We start from the raw sequence: 17161 nt of genomic DNA, 5'->3' as shown, positions 1-17161 counted from the left end.
CGCGCCATAGAAGCTTTGTTCAATGTACTATCCGGGAACTATACCACCTTTGGTATCATATTTGCCAACGAGTATGAAACAATCTTATTGCAAATGTTTGAAATTAAAGTTTCGCTTAAACCAACTTCAGTAATGAGCTATAAATTATAAGGTGCTAAATTATGTTTCAAAACAAATTATTTTACAGAAAATTCAAAATTCGACGTAAAATCAACTGCCGCTTTAAGCTCGTCTCCACACATCTGTTGTTTGTGTTTACCAACAGATGGCAGGACAAGTCTTGTCTTCCTATCCTTGCAATGGCATGCCTGTTAGGGAGACACTGAAGCAGAGTAGCGGACAGTTCTCGTGTGTCGCTCGTGAGCAGAAAGTAAAATTTTGGTTAGAAAATTTGGAAGTAGGTTGCTGTGCTGCCCCGGGTTGTAGCAGCACTTCGTCTAAATGGTTCACGTTATTCGGATTTCATGCAGGTAAACATCAAAGAGCAAAATGATTACAGACCTGTAGGTGAGGTGGAGAAAGTATGTGCATTAACTGGTGAGAATAATTACAGCTGAAATACTGTGTGTTTTTTGCACAATATGTATGTTTACGATTTGTTTAAGCTTCGCTTCTAGGATTCACAGTTCCAGTTGAAGAGAGGGCTGCTGGAAGAGCACTGTTAAAACGCAAAGCAATTCCTACGAAATTCAAAGTCCGAAATCGTTCGAAACCAGTCTTTCAAACGTAAATAACCGAAAATAAATTAATGAAAGTAAGATATCAATCAACAACTCTCACTTTTCACGTATCCATGTTTTTGACAGACCACAATTGTTAACTTTTCTTTTTTATTTTAAGTTGTAGAATGTAAGTTAGTAATGATAAACTATTCCCGTCCCTTGTTCAGCCGGGAATGATTTCAGTTTCTGGATGCAAAATTAGTGGCGAGTAGCTTATGCTCTGAATTACCGGTACGCCGAGAAGCCCTGGCTTGCATTTTTACGGCGAGGTGGATTTGTACAGTTTCATATAAAGACCAATTTCGAAGATAGCAAGCGACACACCAGTTCGTTGTGTTATGCAGGCGCTGTTTGTGCAAGTGCAGTTTTGAACTTGAGAATATTGTAAAGAAAGGAGCCTTGGCTTCACAGCAAAGTGAATATAGTGGCTAAAATGCCATTGATAAAATGAAATGTTTGTAACTGTGACAGTTAAGATCAATTGACATGCAGATCTGTTTAAGGCAACATATGCTTGATACTCACAAAATAATTACTGAAAAGGCTGCTTCAACTTTGATCCTTATTGAAACATTAGTGGTTGTGAAATATTTTCAGCCACTGAACTGTTAGAGGAAGAAACGTGAATGCAACAAGATATTATAAATTTGGAGTTGCTGAAAAAGATACTGACAGCAGGTGAGTTGTTATAGTGATGTCACTTTCATCATTAATGAAATAAACCTGTGATAGATTTTACAGTAATGATCATTTCCATGTTACTAAACTGTGCAGTAGGCCTATGTAAAATATTTTTCTCTCTTCTCAGATGATGATGAAAGAGAATGTAACTGCAAAGAACAGCAAGCTTAACACACTTTTACATTCAGACCGGATGAAATACTAAGTGTTTCTGAATCAAGTGAAAGTGTGGTTTTCTCTGCAAGTGAAATATTCTGGTGGTACAAACGGTTATGAATTACTGAGGAGCACCAGTTGCCCACTGCTGGTAGAAAGAACACTGGTGAAGACGACTGAAACAAGATACAGAGTAAAGCTGGGGTTTGAAGATGTGCAGAAAATAGTGTGTATTTTCATTAAGTGAAATCGCAGTTAGGCATTTTGTTGAGGATGACAAAGGTTTAAAAACATATATAGGATTTGTGAGTGAAGAGTTAAGCAGAGATGCAGCTTGCCAGCCATGCTTTGGTTTTTGTGGTGCAAAGTTTAAGGTAACTAGCCCGTGAATCTGCCTCAAAAAATTTATTCATTCTTTTTCATCTTAATTCAATGTTTAGAGCTTTGTTGAAAGATTGTGTAAAGATCTCTGTCCAAGAAACATATATTATGCAAATGTTTCTTCAATTCAAAGCATTGTTAGAAGGTACACTTTGTGAAACTCCTATGATTCCCTGTAATTTGCTGATCTTCACAAAAAACTGTAATAAAGAAAATGTGTGAACTAATGTGATTAGTTGCGTATCATTCTTCAGCAAGGCTCTCGCCTACATACTACAATTTTCATACCATTAAGAACTCACTTTTTTTAGTAAGAGCCACGTAAACTTTATGAAAGTGATTAGTATTTTTCCAGGCATTCACAAGCAAGTTACCTTATGCAGGTTGTGATTTCAGTTTTAACTGGAAACTCTGCAGACCCAAACTATCATCAGAGCATCTTATGGAAGACAGCTGAACATTTGTATAATCAAAATATAACAGTGAAGTGTATTTAAAGCAATATCAGTGTTGTCGTATGTGGAATTCTGGGAATTCTTTGTATTCAGAGTCAGGCGAAGTGTAAAGTTAAGCATTCCTGCTTGTCTACCGAGAACTGTATTATGCTGCAGAACTGCATGGCATGTTAAAGGCCATTAAGAATTGTTTGTTGTTACAAAACATATTATCTGAGACCACCATGAAACAAAATAGGACGAGCCACAACATAGTTCCACTGAATCGTGTAGAATCATAGTGGATCTGTACTGACTCCAAATTTGTCAGCTGCATATATCTGGGCAAAGGAGGAGGCAAAATAATAATAATAATAATAATAATAATGATAATAATAAATAGAAGGCAGTGCCCATGGCTAGAAAATTGTTGACTCATAATGTGGCTTCAGCTTTACAACTTGCTGCATTAACAGAACTTATTTCAAAAGAGGCTGTAACCAGAAATTTTGGGTCGACAGAAGCATCCTATCCCACGCGTCGGCTTTGACCTGTGACGTAAGAGTGTTGTGTGTGAAGTCATGACAAAGCGGAGTTTGGGGGATGTTTAAGGGGGACTTAACAGCTAAGGTCATCAGTCGAAGCGGAGTTTGGTTTGTGAGTGTGGCATGTTGTAGATGTCATCGTGTTGTGGTTTGTTGTGCTCTGCTGGTGTGTTCAGGGTTTTCGTTTGTGGTGTAATGGGCTCAGCTTCCTTTTGCTCATCGTCCAGAATTGTTCAAGTGTCGGCTGTGTTTGTAGTGGAATTCGTTTCAGTGAGTTAATGATTTTGTGTGAAGGTTAATTTAGTGTTGTTCCCTGTACATCGTGTGGTAATTTTAGTAAAATTAATCGGTTGTTGTTTTTGTTCAGAATGGATATGACGGATAAAATTAACAGTGCGCAGGTCAAGGGAAGTGTTCAATCCCTATGTGTGGCTGTGTGTGTTTGTATTGGTATCGGGAGATGTTCCTGAGCTATATAGGCCAAGGGAAGTGTTTGATCCCTATGTGTGGCAGTCTATGTTGAAACTGGTATTGGGAGATTTTTTTTGAGCCATATAGGCCAAGGGAAGTGTTTGATCCTAAGCTGCTGTTGAGCTATATAGGTCAAGGGAAGTGTTAGATTCCAGATGATATTGTGTTTAGTGGTATTCGGGGAGTTTCATGATGTCAGTTTTTTTGTGTGGTTTTGTATGAGGGTGGATGTCTAAATTTGTTTATATTTAGTTTGCCCCCCACCCATAAACACCCCATTCCCCGCACTTGTCCCGTTAGTGTCATTAAGCTTTTTGTGGAAAGTGTGTGTGTTTTTTGATGTATTTTCGTCCTCATAATGTGTATGTGCCAATGACCTATATAAACAACATAGACTGGCTATGGCACCGCCATCTTTGAAGCAACTTGAAAACTGAGCCGCCATGCCTTGAGGCGTCGAGGTGCAGCCTACACGTCGCCTGCTGATACTGAGTGTTGTTACTGTTTACTACGCGTGGTGTAAAAAAAAAAAGCCAATCTGCGCTGACAATCTGATTTCTCCACTGTAAAACATATAGTGATGAAGGCTAAAAGGAATGAAACACACTTCTGACATCGATTAATTGAGAAGTTTATTTCGAAATGTTGCAGTTCATTTCGCTGCAATGCCATATAGATTAGGTCAAAAACAATTTTAAATAGTTCAGTAGGTCCAAAAACGATCAATTGACAGCGCAGGACCTTTCATTGCCCCTTAAACAATATACATTTGTATATATTTGCCGAATATGTTTCCCTCTTTCTTCCATTGGCCTGTTTTTTGCACAAATAGTGTAACCTACAATTAAAATACTATTTTAACAGCATCCTGAGTAGAAAAGAGTAATGTGACTCTTCTCCAAATTCAGCTGGCACCATTAGATGGTCAAAATCGAGTAAATAAATTCGGCCTGTCACTTAACATTCTGAACAATTCCACACACAACTACAGAAGGAAGTTTTTTCCATATTAAGGTTTGACAGTCCCTGAGAACCCTTTCTGCCACTGTTAACAATTTCAATACACCCTTTGGAGCAGTATAAAAACTATTGTCGATGCATTTTATTGCAATGAAACCTGTTTTCCATCAGTTTCCTCCAATTTACGGAGGTACTGCTGCAGTAAATTAAGTTTCACACTTGCTGTTAAACCACTAAGAAAACAATAGCCAACAGGAATTTTCCAACTCCTACTAATCCCAGTGACCGTAAACACTTGTGCCTCTATTGCTATATGGCTGTCGTCACTTTCCTCACATCCTTCCCCTAAGTCAACATAACCCCAGACCTTATTACCATCCCATATTAAGTCTTTTTTAAGAGCCACCTCATCGAACATAAGTGCAGCTGAAATAGGTCCTGAACTACGTTGAACTTCATCTGCTAGTTTTTTTAGCTTTCTTCTGTAGCTCCAGGACTGCCATTTACTGTGGTTGCCCACCTGCAGAGTGTGGAGGATGGGTAAGTTAACAAACTTCCTCAAATAATTATAAGCTTTGGGTGAGTAAAAATTGAGTCTAAGGGCAAACTGTCTTATTTCTTTAGGATATTCAGAAATTGAACATTTCTTTTGCATTGCAAAAAGTGCTTCAGAATATCACTATTTTTGTCACATCCTATAACTTCAGAAGCACAGTCTTGAAGTCTCTTATTTAGGCCTACAGCCACTGTTTTATATGTCACAATTTGTTTCTTCTTACTTGAAACACTTTGCCTTGCATGTTTCGCTTGCTTCCTCAGATTCTTGGTCCTTTTCTGTAGTGCCTCATAATTCTGTTTCAATTTTTTGGGGCTAGGCAAACAATAAGAATTATCTGTATGATCATTCTGATTCACTCTTTCACCTACAAAATTGAAGTATTATCATTAAGCTTTATTTTTCTTTAAACATACATTGATTAATAGCAAAATTCACACACAACCCACATAGAAAATAAATAACAGGAAAACCTTTTTTCACCTGGTTCATTTGACAAGGGAGCTGATTCTTCACTGACAAGCCGTTTCCTAGGTTGTCTCTATACTATAGTTGTTTTCCGCAGATGGTTAGGAAACGTTAAATATTGTCGGTGCTGCGTTTGTCAGAAGTTGACTTTTCTCGTTTGTACTATGTGTATCTATCGTCAAAGTGAAACAAGCATATGTAGCTTTATTGAATTGGCTGCCACTTATCTCGCCTCATATTGGCTACCCACCGACTTAACATATCTTTCTTTTTCAGAGGAAATCTAAAAATAAAGAGACGTGTATACAGTAGCTTATTTGCATTTTGTGGACAGCTTAAAAACAAAAATGATGCACAAGACGCAAAGTACAACACGCATTTAGATACTTGCCTGAAATATGATATTCCACTTATTTTATCACTTCTATTAGCGCAATTGAACGCTGCACATACACTGGGCATGATTTGCGATCGGTTAATAAGACTTTTAAAACAAATTACAACCGGAAAACAGTGATTTTCTAATGCCAGTACTATACACCAAATGTAAATATACTGACATGTAGACGTTTCAGAAAATGGTGCCCGGTGTTGCTTTTGGCTGCTGCTGTGAGCACTGTTACCTCACAGATAGCCACTCTATGTAGTTTATATACCTCCTTGGTATGTACCGACTTAATATGCGCCATATTGGGATCATGGTTTATGGTCTTTTGCGCCATATTTGTGATGTCATGGGACAAAGCAGACGGGCGGGATCGGACGCTTCCGTATTTCCAAATTGTTTTATTAATAATGTCAATAATGTGTTGCAGTAATGGTAAGCAGAAATAGAGTAGAATCTCTTTGGAGAAGCAACAGAGGCAAAACGATGCATCTGAGACTGATGGTGAAATGGCTTAACAGCAGTGTGTTTTCTGCGGTATGAAGGGCCAAAGGCTGCTGTAGATCATCCAAACCCATCTGTTGTTTGTGGTATAGCACATATGATGGCAAAACATGTGATTATGTGGTTGGAGACAGACAATTTAGGTATAGTACATGGAGCCACTGACAAGCTGATACTTGGGAAATGTCAATTAATCCTGTTATTTCTTCACATACACATTTGGCCATATATTAACATTTATGGTATATACAGGGTGTTACAAAAAGGCACTGCCAAACTTTTAGGAAGCATTCCTCACACACTAATAAAGAAAAGATGTTATGTGGACATGTGTTCGGAAACGCTTAATTTCCATGTTAGAGCTCATTTTAGTTTCATCAGTATGTACTGTACTTGCTAGATTCACCGCCAGTTGGCCCAATTGAAGGAAGGTAATGTTGACTTCGGTGCTTGTGTTGACATGCGACTCATTGCTCTACAGTACTAGCATCAAGCACATCAGTACGTAGCATCAACAGGTTAGTGTTCATCACGAACGTGGTTTTGCAGTCAGTGCAATGTTTACAAATGCTGAGTTGACAGATGCCCATTTGATGTACAGATTAGCACGGGGCAATAGCCGTGGCGCGGTACGTTTGTATCGGGACAGATTTCCAGAACGAAGGTGTCCCGACATTGACATTCAAAGCAATTGATCGTTGTCTTAGGGAGCACGGAACATTCCAGCCTATGACTCGCGACTGGGGAAGACGTAGAAAGACGAGGACACCTGCAACGGACGAGGCAATTCTTCGTGCATTTGACGATAACCCTAATGTCAGCGTCAGAGAAGTTGCTGCTGTACAAGGTAACGTTGACCACGTCACTGTATGGAGAGTGCTACGGGAGAACCAGTTGTTTCCGTACCGTGTACAGCGTGTGCAGGCACTATCAGCAGCTGATTGGCCTCCACGGATACACTTCTGCCTATGGTTCATCTGACAATGTGTCAATCCTCATTTCAGTGCAAATATTCTCTTTACGGATCAGGCTTCATTCCAGTGTGATCAAATTGTAAATTTTCACAATCGACATGTGTGGGCTGACGAGAATTCACACACAATTATGCAATCACTTCATCAACATAGATTTTCTGTGAACGTTTGGGCAGGCATTGTTGGTGATGTCTCGATTGGGCCCCACGTTCTTCCACCTATGCTCAATGGAGCACGTTATCATGATTTCATATGGGATACTCTACCTGTGGTACTAGAACATGTGCCTTTACAAGTACAACACAACATGTGGTTCATGCACGATGGAGCTCCTGCACATTTCAGTCAGAGTGTTCGTACGCTTCTCAACAACTAATTCGGTGACCGGCGGATTGGTAGAGGTGGACCAATTCCGTGGCCTCTGCACTCTCCTGACCTCAACCCTCTTGACTTTCATTTATGGGGGCATTTGAAAGCTCTTGTCTACGCAAACCCAGTACCAAATGTCTAGGCTCTTCGTGCTCATATTGTGGACAGCTGTGATACAATACGCCATTCTCCAGGGCTGCATCAGCGCATCAGGGATTCCATGCGACGGAGGGTGGATGCATGTATCCTCGCTAACGGAGGACATTTTGAACATTTCCTGTAACGAAGTGTTTGAAGTCACGCTGGTACGTTCTATTGCTGTGTGTTTCCATTCCATGATTAATGCAATTTGAAGAGAAGTAATAAAATGAGCTCTAACATGGAAAGTAAGTATTTTCGGACACATGTCCACATAACATATTTTCTTTCTTTGTGTGTGAGGAATGTTTCCTGAATGTTTGGCCGTACCTTTTCGTAACACCCTGTATAGAGGTTCCTATGTGGTAGTCAATGTGTACAGGACTTAAATGATTTTGTATTGAAATAAATATTAATTAATATATGGAAACTACTGAAAATTTGTACTGGTGACAGGATGTCACTAATACAGACAAAATGTGGAATTTTGATTGTGGTGACAGATGCTCATGAATGTGGTGGACTGCCCTTCATTTTTGCTATACCAGTATAGTGTTATTTCTTCACCTATTTGTGTGTACTGATAGCAATATATATGGTGAAATATTATTGATTTGAAATATTATTCTGAAAGGTGGAATGCAGTGTTGGTAAGAGATTGCTATGAAGTATGTGCATTGTGTGGGCAGTCCTTTATTCATTTTGTAGTTTGCTGCATCTTGGAATTTCTGTTGTTGATGTATGGAACAGTTTGCCACTTTCATGTTGAAACAGTTATTGTGGGAACTTCCTAAACTGTAGGAAATTCATAAATTATGGAAATTTTTGTTTTGTCACAAAAGTAATTTGTATGAAATACATAACTTTTGTATTGATTACAAACTATTGTGAATTGTTACCATTAGTGCTGTTTTTCTGGGGGATGCGTACCCTGAAACTTTTTCGTTAACAAAGTAATTTTTTTACGATGTTGAGAACTTGGATGAGTGCCAAAGATTTATTTAACGGCTGTAAATTTTTTATTTCATTTTTCGTGTTGGTAATTGCAATACGAACAATACTAGTGCAGATTTTGGTGGGAAAAGTGATGTCACTGACATGCTATTAATGTAAGTCACACTGTAGTTTAATAGTTAAATAAATTTTCAGTTGTATTAGAAATTGGGTCAGTTGAAGCACGGGATATCTCCCACCGTCTGTGCCATTTCAGGAGCCAAACAAGGTTACAAAAGATTTTTGTAATGTAGTTTCTATTGTAACTGATGATAGGTGTGAATGGTTTTTGTTGTATTGTGTCTTTTAGTGGTGTTTTATAGGTTAAAATATGTGTTCGATAATATTTCCTTGTATTGTTTTGTATGTCGGAGGGTTGATTGGAGTCACCTGTTTCATTTGAGGTGTATTATAGGTCAATTGAAGTGTACGATAACTTTTATTGTTAAACGGTTGGTGGGAAGCGCATGCTTCATTTGAGATGATATAAACTGAAGTGTTCGCTACCACATTCTCTTGTATGATTTGGTGTTTCTCGGTATTGCCTGTTTCCTTTGAGCTGAAAGTCAACTGAAGACTGTGATACCACTCTTTTTTCTTTTTTTTTCCAGTTCAAGATGCTGATTATGGGTAAAAACAGTCAGGTGGTAACCCATGCTTCAGTAACTTTCACTGCATTATATCCTCAAACTTTTTTTAATAGGAAAAAAGCACTGGTTATCATTATAAGGATGGCTGATTCATTATTTTCTGTTATTGCAGGATATTGGCGTTTCTGTTAATATCTGTACTGTAACTTGAGATGTAGATTAGAATGGAAGTAACTGCATGGCTGTGAGCTGGCAAAGCCAACAAATTTAAAAGCAAATATTTTGGTTGTGGTGTGGACTGATCTGTAGTGTAGCCCAAGGTCTATGTTAGGTTAGAAGGTTTGGTTGTTAGTTGTTTAAGCCAATAAATGGGAATATAAAATGCATGTTGAAGTGACAGTTGAGTGTGTAATGTAACTTGAGGTCTACATAACTGTACTGTGTGTCTACCTGTATAGTATAGTATTGGCTGTGATAAATAGACAGCAATGGCAGCTTTGATAATACCTGCATAGATTCTTTTGGAACTGAGCCTAAAGGGGTGGTGCGGTTTCATGGGGGACATGCCCTGTCAACCCAAAGAAAAACTTGAATTGAAGACACTACAGTAAATGATCCTATGAAACATAAGCATCGCAAAAATTTTACTGGAAGCATATATATCTTTTACAAAAACTCTGTTTTTGTGCTACTTTACTCAGAGGTATACTTTTGTATGACAACCATCTGTATGAACTGTAATTGCACTGTGCCGCAATGCGTTGTGACATCATAGATCTGTGTGTGTGTGTGTGTGTGTGTGTGTGTGTGTGTGTGTGTTTTACAGAGGGCATGATATATGAATAGGTAGCAAGCTCTAGTGTGGTAATTTAATGGTCATGATGTATTTGTGAGGTATGTTATTCTGTCATTTAGTGTGCACTGGCAGGTGATGTGATTTTGTTGGTGTTTGGACAGTGCCTCATCTAATTCTCTTACCATTTTTCCTGTTTTCTTGGGTGGAAATATGTGATTTTGGTGCATCATTCGAGTGTTTTCTTTGCTGAGGTGTTTTATTGTTTTGTTTTGGTTTATGACATTAACAGATATGGGCACGAACATGAAAAGTAACTGTTTTGATCTGGGTGTGGAAGTTAGTGCTGACCCATTGGTTGTAGTTAGATTTTTGCAGCTTACGCGCTCGTTAACTGTGCATGTGTAGTTTCATGGTGTGGGTCGCCTATGAAGTTGACGAGAGTGGCTCCTGCTCCGACCGGGGACCTCTGTATTAGATGTTGTTATCGTGATAATTTGTGGACATGTATCTGAAGAGGTTCCCAGTTCCAGGGTTCTAGATTGGGTTTGCTTGACATTGTGCTCTTGATGTATGATTGATTGGTGGTATTGATATCCTGTGTGTACATGAGATTGGATTGAGTGAGTCAACTTTGGTTGATTGGTATTTGTTTTGTTGGGAAGCTTATGGGGAGTACATTACATTAAGTACAGAAGTTTTGGGGGTGGTAGGGTATGAGGGTGGAAACAGATGAATTGCAGTTCACGAAAACTAAATATGATAAAGGGTTTCATGCTGTGGGTACATGGGTTTGTGTGTGTGTGGGGAGGGGGGAGGGGGGTTCTTGGGGGTCATCAGACTGTGTTTTTCGGGCGGTGGAGAGGCATATAAATGGGTTTCGGTTGGGTCAACAGAGCAATATATTGAAGAGGATTCTACCATTATTCCTGATTCTTTTTCTTCGCCGGCTAGTGTGGCCGAACAGTTCTAGGTGCTTCAGTCTGGAACCGCGCGACCGCTACGGCCTCAGGTTCGAATCCTGCCTCGGGCACAGATGTGTGTAATGTGGTTAGGTTAGTTAGGTTGAAGTAGTTCTAAGTTCTAGGGGACTGATGACCTCAGATGTTAAGTCCCATAGTGGTCGGAGCCATTTGAACCATTTGAATCTTTTTCTTTATGCAACGGGTTGGGGTCCACTGAGATTGTATCATTTGACAGTTAACCATAGCACTGAGTAAAAGATTTATTCACCAGGTGCATGTACAGATATGATTCGGGATCCATTAATCCTGCCATAGAGATGGGGAAGAGGCACACTTTGACTCTGCAGTCTCATATTGATGAGTACTGTTGGAGGAGAAGTGTGCCAGATGAGTATTGTCCATTTAAGTCTTCCATAAGGGAGGTGGGGAATACTTACAGCCCAAATGTGGGGTAGGAGGCATTTTTATTTTATTTTTGGGGTGTAACTTTTTGTAATGTTTGTGATTTCTCTTGAGTGGGTGTTGTGTGTTTCCATAGGTGGGAATGTGGTGTGTGGTGTCATTTTTTTATGTAGGAAATGAAGTGTGGCTGGGACACGGGAGATTTGAGGTGAGGTTTTTTTTGTATATATTTGTGTGTGTGTGTGTGTGTGTGTGTGTGTGTGTGTGTGTGTGTGTGTGTGTGTGTGTGTGTGTGTGTGTGTGTTTGCTGGAATGCGAGAGTGAGTGTGTTACATTGGGCCAGTCTAGGTGTAGGTGAAAGTTCATTCTTATGGTGAGTATGCTTTTCTAACGTTTTTTAATGTAATAAGTCACTTGTTTTTGTACATTGTTGCTTTCAGGTGTGGGGAATTTGGTTTTACGTTTGGTATCTTAAGTCTGTCAGTGTGTGAGGGGGAGGGCGTGTGTTTGTGGTATCCAGGTCTACAGTAGAGCTGTATAGGTCAGCTGCAGATTGGGATACCAATTGTTGCAGTTTGGTGTGGCGTGGGGGGAGGGGGAGCGGGGATTTATTGGTATCCTGGGCTAGGGACTGAAGATGCTATTCTAATAATAATAAACATTGATCCACCTACCTCCACCCCCCCAGCGCCACCCCCCCCCCCCCCCTCCGCCAGCGCCACGCCCCCCCTCCCCCGCCTGCGGGTCCGGGGTAAGAATAGGCCCGATGTATTCCTGCCTGTCGTAAGAGGTGACTAAAAGGAGTTTCAACCGTTTCGGCCTTCCATGTGATGGTTCCCCTTGGGGTTTGACCTCCCTTTTGGGGAAGGACGCCTTACATGGTGTCTCACTGGCCCTCAGTGCACTAAGGCCTTGGCACTCAGCATTGTAACGGCGTTGTAACCGCACCCACTGTTCCTCAAATTGGGCCTAAACCCCTGATGGGTTGCACAAGTTACGCCCATAGTGCGTCCCCATCTGCACCTACGATCGTGTTGGACTTTCCATGGCACCCAAAATCCAGCACTGTAGCCAGCCCGTTGTGGTGGGGTCGTCATGTACCCTCTAGGTTGTAGCCCCCTGACAACACAGGGATCGTACTGCCGATACCTGAGCTGCATCCTCCCCACGTCGGCCAAGGAGTAGATGCCTGTCTCCTTGGGGCATCAGGACTCCCGGCAACGGTCATCCTGCCAGGTGGCCCTTGCTGAGGCTGGGTGGCACCCGTGGGGAGAGCCCCTGGTCCGAGTGGGTGGTGTCGGGGCGGACGTTGCGCAGATAAAACGTCAACGTGTATCAGGTCGATCTGCGGCCAAGTCTTTTAAAAAGAAAGGTACTGTCTCTGGTTCTGGTTCTCCTGCCCTTTGCCCCTTGGCCACTACCTGGGAGGAAGTACAGGCCCGCCGGCTTGGGGCGAAGTACTTCCCCCGCTATTTAGTCTGTTCTCGGACCGATGGGGGGACGTTCACCACCTCCAAGCCCATGTTCTTTGTCCAGTACATCGAGGACATCTTCGGGGAAATTGAGGCTCTCAGTAAAATGAGTTTGGGGTCCGTTCTTATCAAGACCACCTCCGCCACACAGTCGGCGGCACTCCAGGCGTGAAACTGACTAGGGGACATCCCAGCGTCCATTGTCCCGTATCCGGCACTGAATAGGATGCAGGGGGTTATTTTTCATCGGGACCTCCTGCTGCAATCTGATGAGGAGCTCAGGGCCAACCTGGAGGGCCGAGGCGTGCATTTCGACCGGCGAGTCCAGTGCGGCCCCAAACACCGTCGCATCGTCACCGGGCCCTTTATCCTCGCCTTCGAGGGGGACGTTCTCCCGGAGAAGGTAAAGGTGATGTGCTACCGGTGCGACATGCGATCTTACGTCCCGCCTCCTATGCGCTGCTTTCGGTGTTTGCGCTTCGGGCACATGTCGTCACGGTGTGAGGCTGAGCCCCTTTGTGGTGATTGTGGAGGTCCTCTTCGTGAGGAACATACATGCACCCCACCACCTTGGTGCGTCAATTGTCCTGGCCTCCACTCGCCTAGATCTTTAGACTGCCCCGCGTATCAGAAGGAGAAGAAGATTCAAGAATTAAAGACTTTGGACCGTCTCTCTTATTCTGAGATCAGGAAGAAGTATGACCGCCTCCATCCTGTGACACTGACAACTTTGTTTGCCTCAGTCATGTCCACTCCTTCCACAGTATCCTCACCCCTATCCTGTCCCCTCTCCACCTCCTCAGCCCATCCGAGATCTATGCCTCCCCTTCCCAAATCCCTCCCTTCCAAATCCTCCTCCCTCGCGGCCCCTGCCCCCTCTGCCCCAAGGGCCACCCTTCCCCCTCCTCCCCCCCTCCTCCCCCTCCTCCTCCTCCTCCCCTCCTCCCCCTCCTCCTCCTCCTCCCCTCCTCCCCCTCCTCCTCCCTCTCCTCCTCCCCTCCGCCTCCCCCTCCCCCTCCTCCTCCCTCTCCTCCTCCCCTCCGCCTCCCCCTCCCCCTCCCCCTCCCCCTCCCCCTCCCCCTCCGCCTCTGCCTCCTCCTCCCCCTCCCCCTCCCCCTCTGCCTCTGCCTCCCCCTCCGCCTCCCCCTCCGCCTCCCCCTCCGCCTCCCCCTCCACCTCCCCCTCCACCTCCCCCTCACCCTCCCCCCCCACCCTCCCCCTCACCCTCCCCCTCACCCTCCCCCTCACCCTCCCCCTCACCCTCCTCCTCACCCTCCTCCTCACCCTCCTCCTCACCCTCCTCCTCACCCTCCTCCTCACCCTCCTCCTCACCCTCCTCCTCACCCTCCCCCTCACCCTCCCCCTCCCCCTCCCCCTCACCCTCCCCCTCACGCTCCCCCTCACGCTCCCCCTCACGCTCCCCCTCACGCTCCCCCTCACGCTCCCCCTCACGCTCCCCCTCACGCTCCCCCTCACGCTCCCCCTCACGCTCCCCCTCACCCTCCTCCTCCTCCCCCTCCCCCCCTCCGCCGCCTGAGAAGTGATCCTCTTCTCAGGTGTCCATCGGGGAAACGTTCCGGACCCGGCGCGTGAGGACCTTCTTTGGGTCCAGCCCACCATCCCCGTGCCTCATCGGACTTCCAAGAAGGCCTCCAAGAAGAAGTCTTTATCCCCCTCTCCACCTCGGCACGTATCGTCTGATGCTCCATCCGTGAGTTGCTGCTCCCAGGCGTCCTCAGTTTCGCCGGGACGCTCTGCTGCCAGGCGCTCAGCTGGCCTGTCGTTGGCGAATGATGCTGCCCCTCCTACGCAACCCAGGAATGCGGCCGCAGCTGGCGACGACTCAATGGAACAGGATCCGCGTCGCGCCGTTTGTAGCGTTGGTCCCTCGAAACCTGGCCCTCCACTGCCGTCGAGGTGACCAGCTCTTCACCCATTTCGTTCCCCCTTTTTTCTGACTAGCAATGGCTTTGTTACATTGGAACATAAGAGGTATTCGATCTAATCGGGAGGAATTACAACTGCTCCTCCGCCTGCACTGTCCGCTCGTCCTTGGTCTCCAGGAAACCAAGTTGCGCCCAACTGACCGTATTGCTTTTACCCACTATACCTCGGATCGTCATCTGCAGTGACTCCCTGAGCAGCCTCCAGGCTATCGACCGCTGCTATACCTCTTGTCCTCTGGTATCCTTTATTCAGGAGTCTGTTTTTGCCATTACCCGCTCTGGTCGTTCGGTGGTCTTTGTTTGGACGCCAGGTCACGTTGGCATCCCGGGGAATGAACGTGTCGACAGGCTGGCCAAAGGGGCGGTCGACGCCCCCACTTTGGCGATCGGCCTCCCGGCTCGTGATTTGCAGCTGGCGTTGCGCCGTAAGGTGCTTCAGATGTGGTGTGACGAGTGGCGTAGCCTGACTTCTCCGAATAAACTGCGGGCTGTCAAGGAGACGACCGATGTGTGGCAGTCCTCCCTGCGGGCTTCTCGCAGGGACTCTGTCATTCTGTGTCGGCTCCGCATCGGCCATACCTACCTGACGCACGGACATCTTTTGCGTCAGGAGGATCCCCCCCTGTGTCAGTGTGGGTCCCGGTTGACGGTCGCCCACATTTTGTTGGAGTGTCCCTGCCTGCGCATCCTCCGGCAGACTTTTAATCTCCCGGGCACGTTGCCTTTGGTTTTATGCGACGATGCCTCAATGGCTGACGACGTTTTAAATTTTATCCGTGGTAGTCCTTTTTATGGTTCCATTTAGGGGGGACCTGTCCCTTTCCCTTTCTGTGTATCTTGTCCTCGAGTGTCTCATTGGTTACAGATTTTAATGTGTGTATTCGGATGGTTGACTCTTTCCCAGTTTTTGTACCCATGGTCAGTCAACCAGTCTCCGACCCTCTTATTTTCTTCCGTTTCTTTCTGTCCAGTGTTCGTCTGTACTCTTCTTGTCTCTAGTGTTCGCTGACACATTGGTGTTCTTTCAGTGACTGGGGGGAGGGGCGTCTCCTCCCCCCTTGGGGTTTTACCTGTTCCGTAAATTTTGTTTCGCCGGTTTTTTGGAATGGGGGACTGATGACCTTAGCTGTTTAGTCCCCCTTAAACATCCCAACAACAACAACAACAACAACACTATACCTCGGAGCGGTCTGATCTGACCCCTGTCGACGGTATTCCAGCTCCTGGTGGGGTCATGTTGCTCATTCAGGACGATGTCTGTTACCATCCCATCCCATTGACCACCCCACTCCAAGCAATAGCTGTCCGTATTACTTATTCTGCCTTTACTTTTTCTGTTTGTATTGTCTACACTCCATCGTCATCCGCAGTTAGTCGGGCTGACATGCTGCACCTGATTATTGAGCTTCCTCCGCCGTTATTATTGTTTGGCGACTTCAATGCCCATCATCCCCTTTGGGGCTCTCCTGCATCCTGTCAGAGAGGCTCCCTCTTGGCAGATGTCCTCAACCATCTCAATCTTGTCTGCCTCAATACTGGCGCCCCGACTTTCCTCTCTGACTCTACTCATACCTACTCCCACTTGGACCTCTCGATCTGTTCTACCACTCTTGCCTGTCGGTTCGAGTGGTATGTTCTTTGACACCTATTCGAGTGACCATTTTCCCTGTGTCGTTAGTCTCCTACACCACACCCCATCCCCACTTCCTTCGAGCTGGAACATACCGAAAGCTGACTGAGGACTTTACTCCTCCCTGGCGACCTCTCCGGACCACGATTTTCTCAGTTGCGACAGTCAGATTGAATACCTCACGGCTGTTATCATCAATGCTGCCGAACGTTCCATTCCTCGTACTACCTCTTCTTCATGTCACGTTTCCGTCCCCTGGTGGAATGAGGCTTGTAGAGACGCTATCCGTCCTCGACGACGTGCTTTACGCACCTTTCGCCGTCATCCTACATTGGCGAATTGTATTGGATAGAAACGACTCCGAGCGCAATGCCGTAGAGTCATCAAAGACAGCAAAAAAGCTTGTTGGGCCCCTTTCACCAGCTCCTTTAACAGTTTTACTCCCTCTTCTGTCGTCTGGGGTGGCCTGCGCCGGCTGTCGGGCCTTAAGGCCCACTCCTCGGTACCTGGCCTGACTTCAGGTAATGAGGTGCTTGTTGATCCTGTGGATGTCTCCAACGCCTTCGGCCGCTTTTTCGCGGAGGTTTCAAGCTCCGCCCATTACCACCCTGCCTTCCTTCCCAGGA

At 44.8% G+C, this 17161-nt stretch overlaps 1 long non-coding RNA gene across 1 annotated transcript; it reads left to right on the top strand.

Annotated features, from left to right (window-relative positions):
- The first annotated feature begins 282 nt into the window (after nt 1–282).
- LOC126295122 (uncharacterized) lies at nt 283–2172 on the top strand. Its single transcript, XR_007552387.1, has 3 exons — nt 283–754; nt 890–1400; nt 1531–2172. It is a non-coding gene; the product is annotated as an uncharacterized LOC126295122 (long non-coding RNA).
- Nucleotides 2173–17161: the final 14989 nt, after the last annotated feature.

This window comes from Schistocerca gregaria, chromosome 11 (genome assembly GCF_023897955.1).
Source record: "Schistocerca gregaria isolate iqSchGreg1 chromosome 11, iqSchGreg1.2, whole genome shotgun sequence".
Classification (NCBI taxonomy): Eukaryota; Metazoa; Arthropoda; class Insecta; order Orthoptera; family Acrididae; genus Schistocerca; species Schistocerca gregaria.
The sequence above is the reverse complement of the archived record's forward strand: the minus strand, read 5'-3'. Positions and strand labels throughout refer to the sequence as shown.